Below are 14,025 nucleotides of genomic sequence, written 5' to 3'. Positions count from 1 at the left end.
GGTTTTTTACAGAACTGTGTACCCTCAAGTTGCTGGTGGGATGTAAACTGGTAACAGCCAGTAGTGAGAACAGAATGGAGGTGCGTTGAAAGGTAAAAATTGAACTACCATATGATCTAGTAGGCCCAATGCTGAGCCTAACTCATGAGAAGACCAGAATCCAAAAGACACAGGCTGGCAAGCCTGCACTGCATCAATATTTAGCATAACCAAGACTTGGAAGTAACCAAAATGTCCATCCACAGATGAATGTAAAAAGAAGAAGTGGTCCATGTACACAATGGAATATTCGCCGTGGAAAAGAATGAAACACTGCTCTTTGCAGCACCATAGATGAGCCTAGAGATAATCACAGAACATGAGGTAAGTCGGAAAGCAGACGACAGATATCCTGTGATATCACTCCTAGGTGTTACCTAACAACTGACACATATGAACATATTTCCACAGAGAAAGACTCCCACAGACTTAGAAAACAAACTATGGTTATCTTAAGGGAGAAGTGGGAGGAATGGATACATTAAGATTAGGGTTACCATACGTATACAAATACATATTAAACACATGTATCAAACAGACCGACCATATACCAAGGGAGGTCTACTGAACGCTCTGTAATAATTTACACGGGGGCTTGCCTGGTGGCACCGTGGTTAAGAATCCTCCTGCCAATGCAGGGGACACAGGTTCGATCCCTGGTTCGGGAAGATCCCACATGCTGCAGAGCAACTAAGCCCGTGCACCACAACTAATGAGCCTACGCTCTGGAGCCCATGAGCCATAACTACTGAGACCAGGTGCCACAACTACTGAAGCCCGCACGCCTAGAGCCCGTGTTCCGCAACAAAAGAAGCCACTACGGTGAGAAGCCCGTGCACCGCACCGGAGAGTAGCCCCCGCTCACCGCAACTAGAGACAGCCCACAGGCAGCAAAGAAGATCCAACTCAGCCAAAAACAAATAAATAAATAAAATACATTTATTAAAAAAAATAATAGTAGTTTACATGGGAAGAGGATCTGTATGAATAAACATATATAATGTTCAATTGAACCTGATTGTGTACACCTACAACAAACACTATTCTACTCATTACCCCAATTTAAAAAATTAAAACCACGAACAGCAATTAATGAGACATAAAGTTACTGGGGTTGTCTCTGGCCCATTCCATTCTCATTTACAACCTAGGAACACGACTTTCAGGAAGGCTCAGCTGCCCTAGTAACCAGATTTGGGGATGGAGAAATGCTGCCGCCTTGTTTCCAATTCCCACAAGAGCAGCTTTAAACACTGGGCTAACGGTCACTTAAGATGCACAGTAATTGTAGGGCTGTAAATGACACGTGTCCTCAAAAAATGTCCTGGGGTAGGTAATGGCCAAAAAAGTTCACAACACGGAAAAGCTTTCAAGAAAACGGTTTCAAGAGGTAAGTGTTACTCACACTGTTATTTTAAAAAAAGAAGAACATGGATAAAAGCTCAATATCAGGAATTATTGGTTGGATGCAAATCCAAAATACAAAACGATTTCACCACCCAATATTCAAAATGCCATCCGTAAACAGTCAACAAACAATGAAAGCTGATGGGTTGGTGGAGAAATGCATACCCACTATGCTGTTGGTTGGACGTAAACTGGTAACAGCTAATCATGAGAACAGAATGGAGCTGCGTTTAAAAGGTAAAGAAATTGAGCTACCATACAATGCGGCCGGTCCCCTAATGGGCCTATCACCTAAGAAGACCAGAATCGGAAAGACACAGACAGGCAAACATGCACTGTAGCAATATTTACAATAGCCAAGACATTCAAGCAAACAAAATGTCCATCAATAGATAAATGGACAAAGAAGAAGTGGTGGACGTACCGAATGGAATATTAGCCTCAGAAAAAATAAATGAACAATGCCGTTTTCAGGACTACAGATGAGACTAGAAATAATCATATTAGGTTAAGTAAGTCAAAAGGGAATGACAAATATCCTATGATATCATTTATACATGTTATCCTAAGATTGCTACCAATGAACATATTTCCACAGAAAAAGAAACTCACAGACTTATAAAACAAATGAATGGTTAACCAAAATGAAAGGTGGGAGGATGGACAAATTAGGATTATGGAGCTAACAAACATATACTAATGTATGTTAAGTGTATATAAACATACAACACATAAACTGTATGAATTATATAATCACCAATATATATAAAATATATATTGACAAAATACCTACCAAACACCAAGGGAGGTCTACGCAACATTCTGTAATAACATACATGGTAACAGGATCCGAAGATGAACAGACATCTGTATGAATCATTGAGCAGATTCTGTACAGCCAGACAATCACAAAACTCTAATCAAATTTATTCCGATAAGAAATAGAAATTAGTGGATTCCCTGGCGCCGCAGTTATTGAGAATCTGCCTGCCAATGCCGAGGACACGGGTTCGAGTCCTGTTCTGGGAGGATCCCACATGCCGCAGAGCAACTAGGCCCGTGAGCCACAATTACTGAGCCTGCTCGTCTGGAGAATCTGCTCCACAACAAGAGAGGCCGCGATAATGAGAGGCCCGCGCACCGCGATGAAGAGTGGCCCGCACTTGCTGCAACTAGAAAAAGCTCTCGCACAGAAACCAAGACCCAACACAGCCATAAATAAATAAATTAATTAAAAAAGTTGTTATCACGAGAAAAAACCTTTAATTATGTATAGTCATGGATGTTAACTAGACTTATCGTGTTAATTTCACAATATCTATATATATTGAATCAATATAAAAAAAAAGAAATAGAAATTTAATGTAAAAAACAAACATAAGTAAGGACACATAAACTTCTGGGGGCCTGTTCCAGCACATTCCACTCTAATTTACAACCTCGGAACACTACCTCCAGGAAGTCTCTGTTGCCCTAGTAACAAGAGTTGAAAAGGTAATAATGCTGCCGCCTTGTGGCTGTTTCCCACAACAGCAGCTTTAAATCCAGTGCTAATGGTTGCTTAATAGCCACAAGGATTGCAGGGATGTAAATGACACCTGCCCTCAAAATATGCCCTGGGGTAGGGAATAGTCAAGAAAATTCAACACATGACAAATTTTTCAAGAAGTCAATATGAAGAGGGAAGTTGTACTCACTCTTTAAAAAAAAAAGCAAAAGAAAAAAATGGACATGCGTAAAGCGCAGTATAAGGAATTATTAGTCACATGCAAATCCAACCTCCAAAAAGGTTTCAGCTCACACCAGTCAAATGACCATCAGCAAAAAGTCTACAAACTATGAATGCTGAAGGGGTTTTAGAGAACTGTGTACCTTCTAGCTGCTGGTGGGATGTAAAGTGGTAACAGCACTAAGGAAAACTGAATGGAGCTGCTTTAAAAGGTAAAAACTGAGCTACCATATGATGCGGCAGGGCACCTTCTTTGCCTATACCCTAAGACCACCAGAAACGGAAAGACAGAGGCAGGCAAATGTGCAATGCAGGAATATTGAAATAGCCAAGACATGGAAGGAAAAAAAGGGTCCATAAACAGATGAATGAACAAAGAAGAAGTGGTATATGGACAGAATGGAATATCAACCACGAAAAAAAATAAAAGAATGGCATATGCAGCACCACAGAGGAGCCTAGAAATAATCACACACTGTGAAGTAAGTCAGAATGCGAAAGACAAATGTCCTATGCTATCACTTATGTTATCTGAAAATTCATAAAAATGAACATATTTCCATAGAAAAAGGCAATCTCAGATTGAGAAGACAAACTGATGGTTAAGCCAAAGAAAAGGTGTGAGGAATGGATATATTAGGATATTGGGGTTAACAAATATATACTAATACATATAAAATATATCATCCCCAAAGACCTACAGAATACCAAGAGTGGTCTCCTCAACACTCTGTAATAACCTACATGGAAAAGGACCCAAAGATCAATAGATGTATGTATATGTGTAAATGAACAAGATTCTGTACACCTAGAACAAAAGACATTTTCAATCAAACTTGCTCTGAGAAAAAGTACAACTTAAAGACACAAACAAGAATTAAGGAGGCTAAAACTTATGGGGGTTTGTCCTGGCACATTCCAATCTAATCTGCAACCTAACAGCACAACTTGCAGCAAGGTTCTGTTTCCCTAGCAAGCAGAGATGGCAACGTAGAAATGCTGCCACACTAAGGCCGTTTCCTCAAACAGCAGCTTTAAATCCACTGCTAATGGTCACTAATAGTCACAAGGACTGCAGGGCTGTAAATGACTCATGCCCTCAACAACTGTCCTGGGGTAGGGAATGGCCAAAAAAATCCAAACGCGGCAAATTTTTCAAGAAGGCAATTTGAAGTTGTAAGTTTAGCTCCATCTTTAAACGAATGAAAAGGACATTGATAAACGCAAAACATCAGGAATTATCAGTCGCATGCAAAGCCAATCTACACAAAGGTATCACCTCTCACCGGTCAGAATGACCATCAGCAAAAAGTCAACAAACAATAGATGTTGAAGAAGTTGTGGAGAATAGTGTAACCTCTCGGTCTAAGTGGGATGTAAACTGGTAACAGCCAATAATAGCAACAGAATGGCAGTGCGTTTAAAGGTAAAAATTGAGTTACCATATGATCCGGAAGGCCCACTGTTGGGCCTGTCACCTGTGAAAGCCACAATCAAAAAGACACAGGATGGAAAATCGTGTACTGCAGCAGTATATACCATGGCCAAGACATGGAAGCAACAAAAATGTCCATCAGCAGATGAGTGGACGAAAAAGTGGTCCATGTACACAATGCAACATTAGACACAGAAAAGAATGAAACAATGCCGGTCGCAGCACCATGGAAGAGGCTACAGATAATCACACAACTTGAAGTAAGTCAGAAAGCGAGAGACACATATCCTATGATATCACGTATAGGTGTTATCTAAAAATTCATAGGAAGGAACCTATTTCCACAGAGAAGGACATTGACGTGTTCAGAAAACAAGCTTGTGGTTAGCCAAACGGAAAGGTGTGAGGAATATATAACGGAGCGTATTGGGTTTAACAGACATATGCTAATATTTATAAAATATATAATCATCAGAGACATACCGAATACCAAGAGAGGTCTACACAACTTTCTGTAATAACCTATATGGAACAGGATCCAAACATGAAAAGATATATGTATCAATGAAAGAGATTCTGTACACCTAGAACAAACAGAACATTGCAATTAAATTTGCTCGGAGAAAAATGAAAATTAAACTAAGAATACCAACAGCAAACAAGTAGACATAGTTTTGGGGTGTTTGTCCTGGCACATTCCACTCTACTTTACAACCTACAAACAGGACTTCCAGGAAGGCTCTTTTCCCTTAGTAACCAGAGTTGGGAATATAGAAATGCTGCCCCCTCGTGGCCGTTTCCTGCAACAGCAGCTTTAAACCCAGAGCCAATGGTCATGTAATAGTCACAATTACTACAGGGCTCTAAATGACACCTGCCCTCAAAAAACGTACTGGTGCAGGTAATGGCCACAGGAATTCAGAACATGGCAAATTTTTCAAGGAAACAATTTGAAGAGGTAAGTTTCTCTGTTTTACTTAAAAAAAAAAGTACGTAGATAAAAGCTCAATATCGGGAATTTTTAGATGCATGCAAATCCAAACTACAAAAAGGTATCAGCACACAACACTCAAAATGTCATCTGTAAAAAGTCTACAAACAATAAACGCTGAAGGGTTTTTTACAGAACTGTGTACCCTCAAGTTGCTGGTGGGATGTAAACTGGTAACAGCCAGTAGTGAGAACAGAATGGAGGTGCGTTGAAAGGTAAAAATTGAACTACCATATGATCTAGTAGGCCCAATGCTGAGCCTAACCCATGAGAAGACCAGAATCCAAAAGACACAGGCTGGCAAGCCTGCACTGCATCAATATTTAGCATAACCAAGACTTGGAAGTAACCAAAATGTCCATCCACAGATGAATGTAAAAAGAAGAAGTGGTCCATGTACACAATGGAATATTCGCCGTGGAAAAGAATGAAACACTGCTCTTTGCAGCACCATAGATGAGCCTAGAGATAATCACAGAACATGAGGTAAGTCGGAAAGCAGACAACAAATATCCTGTGATATCACTCCTAGGTGTTACCTAACAACTGACACATATGAACATATTTCCACAGAGAAAGACTCCCACAGACTTAGAAAACAAACTATGGTTATCTTAAGGGAGAAGTGGGAGGAATGGATACATTAAGATTAGGGTTACCATACGTATACAAATACATATTAAACACATGTATCAAACAGACCGACCATATACCAAGGGAGGTCTACTGAACGCTCTGTAATAATTTACACGGGGGCTTGCCTGGTGGCACCGTGGTTAAGAATCCTCCTGCCAATGCAGGGGACACAGGTTCGATCCCTGGTTCGGGAAGATCCCACATGCTGCAGAGCAACTAAGCCCGTGCACCACAACTAATGAGCCTACGCTCTGGAGCCCATGAGCCATAACTACTGAGACCAGGTGCCACAACTACTGAAGCCCGCACGCCTAGAGCCCGTGTTCCGCAACAAAAGAAGCCACTACGGTGAGAAGCCCGTGCACCGCACCGGAGAGTAGCCCCCGCTCACCGCAACTAGAGACAGCCCACAGGCAGCAAAGAAGATCCAACTCAGCCAAAAACAAATAAATAAATAAAATACATTTATTAAAAAAAATAATAGTAGTTTACATGGGAAGAGGATCTGTATGAATAAACATATATAATGTTCAATTGAACCTGATTGTGTACACCTACAACAAACACTATTCTACTCATTACCCCAATTTAAAAAATTAAAACCACGAACAGCAATTAATGAGACATAAAGTTACTGGGGTTGTCTCTGGCCCATTCCATTCTCATTTACAACCTAGGAACACGACTTTCAGGAAGGCTCAGCTGCCCTAGTAACCAGATTTGGGGATGGAGAAATGCTGCCGCCTTGTTTCCAGTTCCCACAAGAGCAGCTTTAAACACTGGGCTAACGGTCACTTAAGATGCACAGTAATTGTAGGGCTGTAAATGACACGTGTCCTCAAAAAATGTCCTGGGGTAGGTAATGGCCAAAAAAGTTCACAACACGGAAAAGCTTTCAAGAAAACGGTTTGAAGAGGTAAGTGTTACTCACACTGTTATTTTAAAAAAAGAAGAACATGGATAAAAGCTCAATATCAGGAATTATTGGTTGGATGCAAATCCAAAATACAAAACGATTTCACCACCCAATATTCAAAATGCCATCCGTAAACAGTCAACAAACAATGAAAGCTGATGGGTTGGTGGAGAAATGCATACCCACTATGCTGTTGGTTGGACGTAAACTGGTAACAGCTAATCATGAGAACAGAATGGAGCTGCGTTTAAAAGGTAAAGAAATTGAGCTACCATACAATGCGGCCGGTCCCCTAATGGGCCTATCACCTAAGAAGACCAGAATCGGAAAGACACAGACAGGCAAACATGCACTGTAGCAATATTTACAATAGCCAAGACATTCAAGCAAACAAAATGTCCATCAATAGATAAATGGACAAAGAAGAAGTGGTGGACGTACCGAATGGAATATTAGCCTCAGAAAAAATAAATGAACAATGCCGTTTTCAGGACTACAGATGAGACTAGAAATAATCATATTAGGTTAAGTAAGTCAAAAGGGAATGACAAATATCCTATGATATCATTTATACATGTTATCCTAAGATTGCTACCAATGAACATATTTCCACAGAAAAAGAAACTCACAGACTTATAAAACAAATGAATGGTTAACCAAAATGAAAGGTGGGAGGATGGACAAATTAGGATTATGGAGCTAACAAACATATACTAATGTATGTTAAGTGTATATAAACATACAACACATAAACTGTATGAATTATATAATCACCAATATATATAAAATATATATTGACAAAATACCTACCAAACACCAAGGGAGGTCTACGCAACATTCTGTAATAACATACATGGTAACAGGATCCGAAGATGAACAGACATCTGTATGAATCATTGAGCAGATTCTGTACAGCCAGACAATCACAAAACTCTAATCAAATTTATTCCGATAAGAAATAGAAATTAGTGGATTCCCTGGCGCCGCAGTTATTGAGAATCTGCCTGCCAGTGCCGAGGACACGGGTTCGAGTCCTGTTCTGGGAGGATCCCACATGCCGCAGAGCAACTAGGCCCGTGAGCCACAATTACTGAGCCTGCTCGTCTGGAGAATCTGCTCCACAACAAGAGAGGCCGCGATAATGAGAGGCCCGCGCACCGCGATGAAGAGTGGCCCGCACTTGCTGCAACTAGAAAAAGCTCTCGCACAGAAACCAAGACCCAACACAGCCATAAATAAATAAATTAATTAAAAAAGTTGTTATCACGAGAAAAAACCTTTAATTATGTATAGTCATGGATGTTAACTAGACTTATCGTGTTAATTTCACAATATCTATATATATTGAATCAATATAAAAAAAAAGAAATAGAAATTTAATGTAAAAAACAAACATAAGTAAGGACACATAAACTTCTGGGGGCCTGTTCCAGCACATTCCACTCTAATTTACAACCTCGGAACACTACCTCCAGGAAGTCTCTGTTGCCCTAGTAACAAGAGTTGAAAAGGTAATAATGCTGCCGCCTTGTGGCTGTTTCCCACAACAGCAGCTTTAAATCCAGTGCTAATGGTTGCTTAATAGCCACAAGGATTGCAGGGATGTAAATGACACCTGCCCTCAAAATATGCCCTGGGGTAGGGAATAGGCAAGAAAATTCAACACATGACAAATTTTTCAAGAAGTCAATATGAAGAGGGAAGTTGTACTCACTCTTTAAAAAAAAAAGCAAAAGAAAAAAATGGACATGCGTAAAGCGCAGTGTAAGGAATTATTAGTCACATGCAAATCCAACCTCCAAAAAGGTTTCAGCTCACACCAGTCAAATGACCATCAGCAAAAAGTCTACAAACTATGAATGCTGAAGGGGTTTTAGAGAACTGTGTACCTTCTAGCTGCTGGTGGGATGTAAAGTGGTAACAGCACTAAGGAAAACTGAATGGAGCTGCTTTAAAAGGTAAAAACTGAGCTACCATATGATGCGGCAGGGCACCTTCTTTGCCTATAACCTAAGACCACCAGAAACGGAAAGACAGAGGCAGGCAAATGTGCAATGCAGGAATATTGAAATAGCCAAGACATGGAAGGAAAAAAAGGGTCCATAAACAGATGAATGAACAAAGAAGAAGTGGTATATGGACAGAATGGAATATCAACCACGAAAAAAAATAAAAGAATGGCATATGCAGCACCACAGAGGAGCCTAGAAATAATCACACACTGTGAAGTAAGTCAGAATGCGAAAGACAAATGTCCTATGCTATCACTTATGTTATCTGAAAATTCATAAAAATGAACATATTTCCATAGAAAAAGGCAATCTCAGATTGAGAAGACAAACTGATGGTTAAGCCAAAGAAAAGGTGTGAGGAATGGATATATTAGGATATTGGGGTTAACAAATATATACTAATACATATAAAATATATCATCCCCAAAGACCTACAGAATACCAAGAGTGGTCTCCTCAACACTCTGTAATAACCTACATGGAAAAGGACCCAAAGATCAATAGATGTATGTATATGTGTAAATGAACAAGATTCTGTACACCTAGAACAAAAGACATTTTCAATCAAACTTGCTCTGAGAAAAAGTACAACTTAAAGACACAAACAAGAATTAAGGAGGCTAAAACTTATGGGGGTTTGTCCTGGCACATTCCAATCTAATCTGCAACCTAACAGCACAACTTGCAGCAAGGTTCTGTTTCCCTAGCAAGCAGAGATGGCAACGTAGAAATGCTGCCACACTAAGGCCGTTTCCTCAAACAGCAGCTTTAAATCCACTGCTAATGGTCACTAATAGTCACAAGGACTGCAGGGCTGTAAATGACTCATGCCCTCAACAACTGTCCTGGGGTAGGGAATGGCCAAAAAAATCCAAACGCGGCAAATTTTTCAAGAAGGCAATTTGAAGTTGTAAGTTTAGCTCCATCTTTAAACGAATGAAAAGGACATTGATAAACGCAAAACATCAGGAATTATCAGTCGCATGCAAAGCCAATCTACACAAAGGTATCACCTCTCACCGGTCAGAATGACCATCAGCAAAAAGTCAACAAACAATAGATGTTGAAGAAGTTGTGGAGAATAGTGTAACCTCTCGGTCTAAGTGGGATGTAAACTGGTAACAGCCAATAATAGCAACAGAATGGCAGTGCGTTTAAAGGTAAAAATTGAGTTACCATATGATCCGGAAGGCCCACTGTTGGGCCTGTCACCTGTGAAAGCCACAATCAAAAAGACACAGGATGGAAAATCGTGTACTGCAGCAGTATATACCATGGCCAAGACATGGAAGCAACAAAAATGTCCATCAGCAGATGAGTGGACGAAAAAGTGGTCCATGTACACAATGCAACATTAGACACAGAAAAGAATGAAACAATGCCGGTCGCAGCACCATGGAAGAGGCTACAGATAATCACACAACTTGAAGTAAGTCAGAAAGCGAGAGACACATATCCTATGATATCACGTATAGGTGTTATCTAAAAATTCATAGGAAGGAACCTATTTCCACAGAGAAGGACATTGACGTGTTCAGAAAACAAGCTTGTGGTTAGCCAAACGGAAAGGTGTGAGGAATATATAACGGAGCGTATTGGGTTTAACAGACATATGCTAATATTTATAAAATATATAATCATCAGAGACATACCGAATACCAAGAGAGGTCTACACAACTTTCTGTAATAACCTATATGGAACAGGATCCAAACATGAAAAGATATATGTATCAATGAAAGAGATTCTGTACACCTAGAACAAACAGAACATTGCAATTAAATTTGCTCGGAGAAAAATGAAAATTAAACTAAGAATACCAACAGCAAACAAGTAGACATAGTTTTGGGGTGTTTGTCCTGGCACATTCCACTCTACTTTACAACCTACAAACAGGACTTCCAGGAAGGCTCTTTTCCCTTAGTAACCAGAGTTGGGAATATAGAAATGCTGCCCCCTCGTGGCCGTTTCCTGCAACAGCAGCTTTAAACCCAGAGCCAATGGTCATGTAATAGTCACAATTACTACAGGGCTCTAAATGACACCTGCCCTCAAAAAACGTACTGGTGCAGGTAATGGCCACAGGAATTCAGAACATGGCAAATTTTTCAAGGAAACAATTTGAAGAGGTAAGTTTCTCTGTTTTACTTAAAAAAAAAAGTACGTAGATAAAAGCTCAATATCGGGAATTTTTAGATGCATGCAAATCCAAACTACAAAAAGGTATCAGCACACAACACTCAAAATGTCATCTGTAAAAAGTCTACAAACAATAAACGCTGAAGGGTTTTTTACAGAACTGTGTACCCTCAAGTTGCTGGTGGGATGTAAACTGGTAACAGCCAGTAGTGAGAACAGAATGGAGGTGCGTTGAAAGGTAAAAATTGAACTACCATATGATCTAGTAGGCCCAATGCTGAGCCTAACCCATGAGAAGACCAGAATCCAAAAGACACAGGCTGGCAAGCCTGCACTGCATCAATATTTAGCATAACCAAGACTTGGAAGTAACCAAAATGTCCATCCACAGATGAATGTAAAAAGAAGAAGTGGTCCATGTACACAATGGAATATTCGCCGTGGAAAAGAATGAAACACTGCTCTTTGCAGCACCATAGATGAGCCTAGAGATAATCACAGAACATGAGGTAAGTCGGAAAGCAGACGACAAATATCCTGTGATATCACTCCTAGGTGTTACCTAACAACTGACACATATGAACATATTTCCACAGAGAAAGACTCCCACAGACTTAGAAAACAAACTATGGTTATCTTAAGGGAGAAGTGGGAGGAATGGATACATTAAGATTAGGGTTACCATACGTATACAAATACATATTAAACACATGTATCAAACAGACCGACCATATACCAAGGGAGGTCTACTGAACGCTCTGTAATAATTTACACGGGGGCTTGCCTGGTGGCACCGTGGTTAAGAATCCTCCTGCCAATGCAGGGGACACAGGTTCGATCCCTGGTTTGGGAAGATCCCACATGCTGCAGAGCAACTAAGCCCGTGCACCACAACTAATGAGCCTACGCTCTGGAGCCCATGAGCCATAACTACTGAGACCAGGTGCCACAACTACTGAAGCCTGCACGCCTAGAGCCCGTGTTCCGCAACAAAAGAAGCCACTACGGTGAGAAGCCCGTGCACCGCACCGGAGAGTAGCCCCCGCTCACCGCAACTAGAGACAGCCCACAGGCAGCAAAGAAGATCCAACTCAGCCAAAAACAAATAAATAAATAAAATACATTTATTAAAAAAAATAATAGTAGTTTACATGGGAAGAGGATCTGTACATGAATAAACGTATATAATGTTCAACTGAACCTAATTGTGTACACCTACAACAAACACTATTCTACTCATTACCCCAATTTAAAAAATTAAAACCACGAACAGCAATTAATGAGACATAAAGTTGCTGGGGTTGTCTCTGGCCCATTCCATTCTCATTTACAACCTAGGAACACGACTTTCTGGAAGGCTCAGCTGCCCTAGTAACCAGATTTGGGGATGGAGAAATGCTGCCGCCTTGTTTCCGGTTCCCACAAGAGCAGCTTTAAACACTGGGCTAACGGTCACTTAAGATTCACAGCAATTGTAGGGCTGTAAATGACACGTGTCCTCAAAAAATGTCCTGGGGTAGGTAATGGCCAAAAAAGTTCACAACATGGAAAATTTTTCAAGAAAACGGTTTCAAGAGGTAAGTGTTACTCACACTGTTATTTTAAAAAAAAGAATAACATGGATAAAAGCTCAATATCAGGAATTATTGGTTGGATGCAAATCCAAAATACAAAACGATTTCACCACCCAATATTCAAAATGCCATCCGTAAACAGTCAACAAACAATGAATGCTGATGGGTTGGTGGAGAAATGCATACCCACTATGCTGTTGGTTGGACGTAAACTGGTAACAGCTAATCATGAGAACAGAATGGAGCTGCGTTTAAAAGGTAAAGAAATTGAGCTACCATACAATGTGGCCGATCCCCTAATGGGCCTATCACCTAAGAAGACCAGAATCGGAAAGACACAGACAGGCAAACATGCACTGTAGCAATATTTACAATAGCCAAGACATTCAAGCAAACAAAATGTCCATCAATAGATAAATGGACAAAGAAGAAGTGGTGGACGTACCGAATGGAATATTAGCCTCAGAAAAAATAAATGAACAATGCCGTTTTCAGGACTACAGATGAGACTAGAAATAATCATATTAGGTTAAGTAAGTCAAAAGGGAATGACAAATATCCTATGATATCATTTATACATGTTATCCTAAGATTGCTACCAATGAACATATTTCCACAGAAAAAGAAACTCACAGACTTAGAAAACAAATGAATGGTTAACCAAAATGAAAGGTGGGAGGATGGACAAATTAGGATTATGGAGCTAACAAACATATACTAATGTATGTTAAGTGTATATAAACATACAACACATAAACTGTATGAATTATATAATCACCAATATATATAAAATATATATTGACAAAATACCTACCAAACACCAAGGGAGGTCTACGCAACATTCTGTAATAACATACATGGTAAGAGGATCCGAAGATGAACAGACATCTGTATGAATCATTGAGCAGATTCTGTACAGCCAGACAATCACAAAACTCTAATCAAATTTATTCCGATAAGAAATAGAAATTAGTGGATTCCCTGGCTCCGCAGTTATTGAGAATCTGCCTGCCAATGCCGAGGACACGGGTTCGAGTCCTGTTCTGGGAGGATCCCACATGCCGCAGAGCAACTAGGCCCGTGAGCCACAATTACTGAGCCTGCTCGTCTGGAGAATCTGCTCCACAACAAGAGAGGCCGCGATAATGA

This window comes from Balaenoptera ricei, chromosome 1 (assembly GCF_028023285.1).
Source record: "Balaenoptera ricei isolate mBalRic1 chromosome 1, mBalRic1.hap2, whole genome shotgun sequence".
In the NCBI taxonomy this organism is placed as follows: Eukaryota; Metazoa; Chordata; class Mammalia; order Artiodactyla; family Balaenopteridae; genus Balaenoptera; species Balaenoptera ricei.
Note: the sequence above shows the minus strand (reverse complement) of the source record.